The sequence below is a fragment of the Corvus cornix genome, chromosome 1A (assembly GCF_000738735.6).
Source record: "Corvus cornix cornix isolate S_Up_H32 chromosome 1A, ASM73873v5, whole genome shotgun sequence".
Lineage (NCBI taxonomy): Eukaryota > Metazoa > Chordata > Aves > Passeriformes > Corvidae > Corvus > Corvus cornix.
Window position 1 is genome coordinate 29,416,617 of NC_047057.1, and position 8,833 is coordinate 29,425,449.

The window sequence follows — 8,833 nt, forward strand, 5'->3', positions numbered from 1 at the left end:
ACCTCACAAAGACTGGGAAGGCAGCAATTCAGTTCCTTAGTAGACTGGCAAGCTCATTTTCCCACAAGTGAACAGGCTATGACTCACTAGTAAATGATATAACAGATTTTTAATATACTGGCCCTAATTTTAACAACCTTCTAGAACGGGCTCAGTGGGAGAGAACTTTTTATCTCGGACTATAAATGTGAAGTAGTTACGTCCTGCAAGCAGAGGGTTTCAACTTTTTAGGTTGCATTTAAAATAACCAGCTTAAACTTTGAGCAGATTGCAAGAACCATAAAATTTAGACCACACTGTGAGTAAGAATATGAAGGTGATTCACTTCGTGCTTCCTGGCACAGGATGGAGAAAGCACACTTTTGTCAGATGTTTGCATGGCCCTGTGCTTGGGATTATGGATAGTGACATGCAAAGATTCACACTGCATTTGTTAACAAACAGTTGCAGTCCCTTTATCAACAGAGGTGCCGCTGCCAGCACCAGACAGACCAGCTCTTCTGTCATACGGTCTCTGTCCTGTCCATCCATTCTAACTTGCAAATGACAAAGGAGTTGTTCCTTTCCCTGTGTCCTATGGGGAGCCTGGGCTCCCTGAGTGTGCTGTGGCATGTTATTGCAGTGCCTAATATACAACTCCAAGAAGAACAACAAAGGATAGGCGAAAGGGGGGAGTCTGGTCTGTCCGTTTTACAGCCTTGAGGTGAATGTCACTTACGGGACCATTTCAGAAGCAAATCAATATAAATAGAAGTCCTGTTTCATAGGAACACAAAGGGACAAATGGAGAGACAGGAAATCACTAGAAATCTTTTCCATCCCCCTCAGATATTCAAACAGAAGCAGCAAGTCCCTGTTTCCAAATACTCACAAACTTTTCCCAGCCTCCAGATGACTTCTGGGTGAGTAGCTCTTCTGGGTAACTAGGTTTTTAACACCATCGTAATTCCATCCTAACAATTCCTCTGCATGGGGGATGTCAACAGTTTTTCACTGTTTGGGGGAAGGGAGTAGTTTTCTGAAAAGGGAGTAGGGAAGAAATTAGAAGGGAGAAGCTCCATGAGGCTGGTACTCTCCACAGCAAATTTCTTTTTGGAGAGAGGAAAAGCAGGAATCCAGCTGCTTTGCAAAGAGGAGTGAAGTAGCAAAATCAAATCCTTTCAAAAGTGTATCTTTTATCAGCAGCACAGTCACAGAGATACTTGTAATCTCATGCTTTTCCTTTAATATGTAGCAATTGGGGTGTGCGGTAGAGCAGCTTATCTGATTCCTGCAGGTTATAGACCCAGTTCTCATGCTGCTTGCGACATCTGGAACACTTATCTTCATATCTAATTCCTTCTTCTCTTCCTTTTTCTCTTTGTTTTTCCCCCCAAAAGTCCATTTCATGTTTCTGTTTTTATTTCCAATAAACTTTTATTGTTAGTGACCTAAACCACAAGTTACCCTCCAAAGGCCCATAATTGCTGTTACTGATTCGGTACCATCTGTATAACTCTCCCTCCCTTTCAATAGGGATAAATGTCGATGGTGACTGCTCTGAGACACTGCATGCCTTGCTGACCTTTCCTTTGAGAGCTTTGAGGGCATGTAAGGGCAGTTGATGCGCTGGTGGTCTTTTGGTCAACAGAACACATACTCAGACATGGTTAGAGTTTCAGTATTTAAGTGTTCACAGAATCATTTGTTGAAAGCAGGGATAGCTTGAGCCAACAGCAGCTAGAGTTAATATATTCCAGAACTACAGTGGCTCCAGCTGCTCCAGATGTTTGAGGACTTTTGCGAGGTTCATTCCCTGTTGTCTGTGGCAGCATTGCTCAGGATGCACATTTGGCTAACTTTAGTGTCATCCCATGACTGCACAAACCTGATCCCACAAGTAGAGATAATTTCCAGTAATCATTGTTTCCATGTTTCCATGGTTACTGGAGAAATTTCTATTTTTGCTTCATGAAGCTATAAAAAAACCAGAATGTCTTCCAAAATCTTTGCAAGGTTAAAGTCAAATTATGAGTAGACAATATAGCCATTTTTGCTTCATCTGTGCCACCTCTTTAGTGCCTTTTCACCCCTTCTGTCACTTTTGACCTGCTGATCCACAGTAAAGCTACTCCTCAAAAATAATCCCAAAGGGGTCAGCAATCAAACACTTTCTGTGGGGTCCTGGAGAGACTTCAGACATCATTCATTCAAATAAAAAAAATAAAATAAAAAAAGATTCCAAGGTATAAGAGTTTGTTATTTATATAAAAACTGTTAAAGCAGATGCAGCAGAAGTTGGCAGTAACCTCCTGCTCTGTTTTAATAGCAAGCCTGCCTACAAGGGCCAGTATAATTATTTGTTGAACCTGTCAGCTACAGGTAGGCTTAGTGTGTAGTATTTAATGAAACCTCCATGGAAATGTGTGTTGTTGCACTTAAAAAAATGAGTGGGTTTTTTTCAGATTTCAAGCCCAGGTGGTACCTCTCTAACCTAAGAGAGCACAGTGACAGGTCCTTAGTTAGCAACCAGTCTGTGCCAACAGCTCCTTGAAAGTCATGTAGGACCATTCAAAGATAGAAGCTCAGATCCACGTGAGCTGTATGGTTCTCTTAGGGCACTGCTCCTAAACCGTGTAGCCCTGTTTCTCTGAGGAGTGTCACAAAGACACAGTGTAATACTGGTCAGGCTAGACTTCAAAGGTGTCTGCTTCATTTGGATATATTTTAGTGCTTTTCAAAGTGCACACGGAGGAATAAATACAGATAGCTCAAATGTCCCTCCTGTTGTTTTAAAGGCTCCAACTTTACATCACAGAAATATCCACCAACTTTTTGGAGAAGTGAACCAAGCAGTTTACAAGACATTTCCTAGAGATCTCTCTGCCCCATTTTCTGTGGTCACGAGAAAAATATATTTTACTAAAACTACCCACTCACTGTATTGCACTTGTAATGACACCACTGTTACATGTAAGTCTCTCAGACAAATATAACTACAGAGATTGGAAAAGAACTGCTTGAAGACTTTGCAATGCAAAAGAAATGCAAAAGTAGAGAGGAAAATTAAAAGGCTAAGACATGAAATCATTTGCTCCATGTCATACATGTCAGGTATACCCCTGCTTCCCTATTTTATTAGGACATTAGTCTTTTTAGTTTGTTGCTGTCAAATGTTTTCTTTGCTGCATGTGGTTCACATACACATGGACATGGCATGGAACAGCCCAGGAACAGGATTAGGGATATTTCACCCTTGCATAAATTTCAGATGGAGAAATTAAAGTTTTGAAATCAGAAAGCAGTTTTGCTAGCATCAGATCCCCATTGTGTCATGCCATGAAACTGCCTCAGGGTAACCACCACTGGAAGTGGAAATACCTCACTCCTTCCTCAGCTGCCTTTTGGGATTTCCTCCAGAAGAAACGAGTCTGGTTTCACATACTGTGATCTGGAAAACAGACTTCAACAGTGCTTCAAGTAACAGCAAGTAACATGCAAAGAAGTTACAAAGCCATTCTTTTATCCCCTCAAATGGAGACATTTGCAAAAATGAAGTAGTTAAATTCCTTTTCATAGTAATAGCAAGGACTGCCAGTGTTTTTGTGATGGAAACTTCAAAATTTATCCTGGATTGTTTTTTTCCTTCAACTCTATCAAGTGTCACTGAGAAGCAATGCTGGTAGTTGAAAAGACAAGCAGCAGAAAGTATTCTGCTAATCTGTTCCTGTCATGTACACCGTGAATGCATTAATTTTTGCTTGAATGATGAAACAGAGAATCCTGTAAAATAACAATCTGTTTGTAATGGGATTCTGCACCTAGAGTCCTGATACACAGTCTCATGTGAGACGTGAAAGTCTGCCGGTATCAGAGTAATAAATACTGGTTTTAGGGACAAGATGAGGGGAAACAATAGCCCCGTGAGAGCACATGTGAGCAGCAGAAAGTGACAAGTACTGTGCTACATCTCCGCCCGCACACAGCCAGGCTGGAGCGTTTTGCCGATCAAGGTCAATCTGTGCAGATGGAGAGAGTGGTGAAAGGTAGGTGGTGGGACTTACATTTTTAAACACATGTATCTGCTGGCAGCTTTATCATCCAGACTTAAGATTTTCTTCCTCCTAGTTGCTTGAGCTGAAACTTTACTTTGAATAATATTGGGGGATGCGGGACTGCTAGAATTTTGTCCTACTGACTGAATCTTTTTGGAGATTAATTCATTGATGCCTAGAGTTTTAATAATGTAAACTGGATACTCTTGTTGAGAGAAAAGCCTGGATATTTTTTTCCTCACAGCCTGGGAGGTCTACCAGATAGCATAGCAACATTTTCAATCAGAGTTGTAACTCTGGAGAAAAAAAATGCCTAAAAGAATCTAAAAGGGAGGAAACTAAAACTCATCAGCCTCTCAGATAACTGTAATATAAAAAAATCGTGTTCTCTAGTCTTACAGTTTGTAGACACCTGAAGAGCTTACATCTTATGACACAAAGTTATTTCAGCAATGTTCTTGTTTTGGTAGAAGGAATGACTTTGAACTGTGAGCAGATTCACAATTTAATTTTGAAAGAAATCAGTGTTCCCCTCCCAGAATGATCTGCAGTTGGGGTTGGTGTGAGCGGTCTGGTTTGCACCCCCAGTACAGTCTGGGGATTTACAGGAAAAGAACAAATTTCTCAGTCCTTGCTGCAGGTGGCCTGAGAACCCAGCTTTGTGTGCGGAGCTGACGTAGGTCCTGTGGTGCAAAAGGATTTGCAGATACTTATTGCATTCTATGTACAGCTTTGATCACACTTTCTCTGGCTTGTTTTGCATCACTTCTTTGAATTGTACCAGCTGTCTAATCAATGATTAACTTCCTACACAGACTCAAGAGGACAGTGGCCTTAAGCAATGTCCCTGAATTCACCCCAGAGGCGAAGGTGCATTTGTGTTCCCTTACGCCCTTTGACTGAGGGATGTGAGCCCCCTTACAGAGAAGCACCTCCTCACAAACCCCCTGAAACCATGAAACAGAATTAATCCCACCACAGAAAGTTTCTGAGCAGCTGCATGGGTTGGAGGGTGCTCCCAGGAGTTAGCTCCCAGGAGGCACCCAGGGATACCATACACTTGGTTTTCAGCAGCACTGGGAACATCAGTCACACTGGAAAAATTAAGTCAATTCCAGATAATTGATTGTGTTTCCTAATCCAAAAAGTGTTGCGCCTTGCATATCCCAGCAAGGGAGCTGATGGCTGCAGCCATGGGGGAAGTGCAAAGAGGATGCTGGTAGGACTGACTTGAGGGACAACCTTTCTATGAAGGACATGAGGGATTTCCTGGGGTGTCACTGAAGCTGCACAGCAGTGCCTGAGGAGTTTCAAACTGCCATAGTGTTGTGAGCTCCCACTTCTAGTTTGCTCTAACTGCGAGGCTTCTCCTAGTGATGAGGATGGTTATGCCTGGTAGCACTGAAACTCATCTTTTTCTTTTCTGGATCTAATTAACCTAGAGATGTTACCAGTCATATTCCACGATTTGCAGGAATCAGTTGCTTGAGCAGTCTTTATCTCACAGAAAGACCAAACTGAATTTCTTGTGCAGTGTCATGGCTTACCAGGGTTAAAAAGTAATATGTCAGCAGGCACCTGGATCCAAGTATATACTCTTCTTAGAGAGACATCAGATGTGACACAAGTAGGGCGTGTAGGAGGATCAAACACCAGACAGTAACAGACTACCAAGAGCATATCAGCAGCTGAGTGTCTAAAGCAGCAATCTGTTCAAACAGCAGTGAGGGGCACAGAGTAGTTGGGGTAAGAAGGGTCAGGACCATAACTTCTTTCATGTTTTGAAATGGCTTTCTTGGACTTTTTAGATCACTTCTACAGGGAGGTGAGATGTAACCAATGCTGGAAACGGAGGAAAAGGACTGAGTTACAGTAGTAAAAATCTGTTGTAAAAGGGTACTGCATTGGCATGTCTTGATGGAATTGGGTACTCAACCCTTTTGAGAACATGAATGTATATGTAGATGGCAAAATACGGACTTGAACTTTAGCTGAAAAGAATGTGAACTGAGGTGTTTTACAGGTACTTGTTCTTATAATGAAAAAAATAATTTTCCAACTCTCAGCCTTTCTTCCTCTTCTCTGCCAGGACTGTGACATCTGACAGCCTACAGGAAGAATCAGCCTGCTGCAGTACATCAAAGCTAAGACTCTAATGCATGTGTAAGAGGTAAATGACCTTTGGATGAGGTAGAGCTTCCAAGTCAGAGAAGAAATGAAGTCTGACCACTGGAGTTTCTAGCTTGAAAGCACAGTTTCCACATACTGGCACAGTCTAACTTCAGTACTAAACTAGTCTAGGGCAGCGACCACCAATGACCTGTAGACTAAATTTCAGGATTCCCAACAGACCCTATGTTATTCCCCAGTCGACTCAGCAGGTTTAGGGGAAGGTAGTTTGATTTATTCTGGGTAATGTGCGGGAGAAACAAAAAAAATCTCAGGAGGCTCAATAACAAATTTCTACTTGCAAACTTTAGACTATTAAGTTAGAATAAGGTACCTGGCAAATTTTAAAACAGTATCCAGACAATGTAAGGCACTTTACAAATTTTAACTTAGCAAACTTAAACTTAGCCAACTTGAACTTACCCAGACACAACAAGGCATTGACTGGAACTTTTTACTCTGGTGTCTTGGTTTTGGAGACAAAACTTCAGGAGGAAACGCTCTGGAATGAATGTCTCCTCCAAAGGGAAAAGGGCCTCCCCTTTGCCTCCACCAATAATACAAGTGGGTGACAGCAAGTGAAAGTGGAAAAAACAAACTGTTTATTAACACCAAAAAAAACAGGGTAGAACAGGATAAAAAACCCCTCAAAATACAACAAATTCCCAGAGAGGGAACAGACACACGGGCTTGGACCAGCCGGGGCCACCCTGCAGGCCTGCCAGGGCCACCCACAGGCTCCCCGGACTGGTGAGGAGGGAAGGGAGGCAGTGAGGCAAGGGGAAGGAAAGGGAAAAAAGAACAAGAACAAACCCAACAGAACCTTTTCCCAGCTAGCTGGAACACAAAGGAAACCCAAAAAGCAGCACAGTGCTCCCGGCGCACTCCCTCCCCAGCCCTGCCCAGAGCCTGGAGCCCTTGGGCTGAGCCGTTCACCTGCACCCTCCGGTCCCTGGCTCCGGCCCCGGGTCCCTCTTACAGGCACAGCGTCCTGGGGCATTGAGCGGATGGGTGAGGAATAAAGCGGCTTCATAACGTCAGCCCAGGACATCTGGCTTACAATATATTTTGAGAAGAAGTTAGGAGAAGAAAGAGAGAAAGAAAGAGAAAGGAAAGAAAGAAAGAGAAAGAGAAAGAGAGAAAGAGAAAGAGAAAAAGAGAAAGAGAAAGAGAGAAAGAGAAAGAGAAAGAGAGAAAGAGAGGATAAGATTATTACCACCCATGGATCCAGTGATGAGACCTGATTGTTGAAACTTAGATGTCCCTTGGTCAAAGCAATGGTCACAGCCTTGATCCAGTAGAGGGTGGGGGTGGGGGGAGTCTGTGAAACAAAGTTCAGTGGGTTAATGTATGTTCAGGTATAGGTGGGAATGCCCATGTACCTCCCCTGGGGGGGAGTTTTACACTGATGCAACACTGTGGATCATGTGCAGGCCTCTTGTGGAAGGCCCCAGAAATGAGTCTGTGGGTGCTTCAGGGGTCTTTGATGATTTATGATACCTTCTAAGACATGACAGCTGCCTCTCACATCAGTGTTGTTAATCGAGTTAAGCCCCATCAAAAGGGATGAATACCTTCAGACCTATGTGTGAATGTCCTGGTACTTCCACAGAGGAGAATTTTCATACCTTAGCTAGTTGTGTAAGGGAGGACATGATAAAAAGCACTATTCCACCTGGCAGGATCTGCTTCTTACTGGCCCCTTCCCTTATCTGGCTCAAAACCCAGCTTTTTGCTAAACAAAGATTGACTTGTGGTCATGCTCTGGTGCTCACCCCCTCTGCATCTGGGCTGTTACCTTGCACATTGTCATCAAAGCACCCCTGCTTTTGCAAATGGTCGATTGTTTGAGCCATTAATCATTACATTTCAGTCTCTCACACCCTAAAAAAGAGAAGCTGAGGAAGCACTTTCTAGGAGGCTTCCATTTGCTTTAAGCATCTCCTGGAATAATTCACTGTCTTACACCCCACTGTTTGTTACATCCCACTGACTTCACTCTTTTTATTAGATTTGTACATTTTCATAATTAGCACATTTATGTGTGTGCGTGCTGGGTTGTATAGTATCTGAAGGGAAGGTGCAAAGATGATAGAATCAGGGTCTTTTCAATGGCAAGATAAGAGACAACAAGCACAAATTGAAACACTGGAGTTTCCTGCTGAATATCAGGAAACAGTTTTTCACTGTGTAACAGGTTGCTCAGGAAGGTTGTAGAGTCTCTTTCCTTCGAGAAATTTAAAAGCCATCTGGATATGGTCATGGGCAACAGGCTTTACATAGCCCTCCTTGAGCAGGGGAGTTGGACCAGAAGACCTGCACAGTTCTTTTGCAATCTAAACCACTTTGTGATTCTGCAATTCAGTGAAGTTATCTCACTTTTACAGGTGTGTTTGTCTCACACTTTTTTCAGTGTTTGTCTCACACTTTTCCTGTCTCTCAGTAAAGATTCAGATGTAACTCTAATAATGCCTTTACTATAGTTGCAAATAAAACAAAGCCCATATAGCTGGTGGTACTTACTGAGATGTTAGTCAAGAACACCAAAGGCAAGCATTTTAGATGACCAAAGAATGTTTCAGTGATCTGCTTGTGACTAAAAGTTTCCTACCTGCTGCTAGAAAGATTGT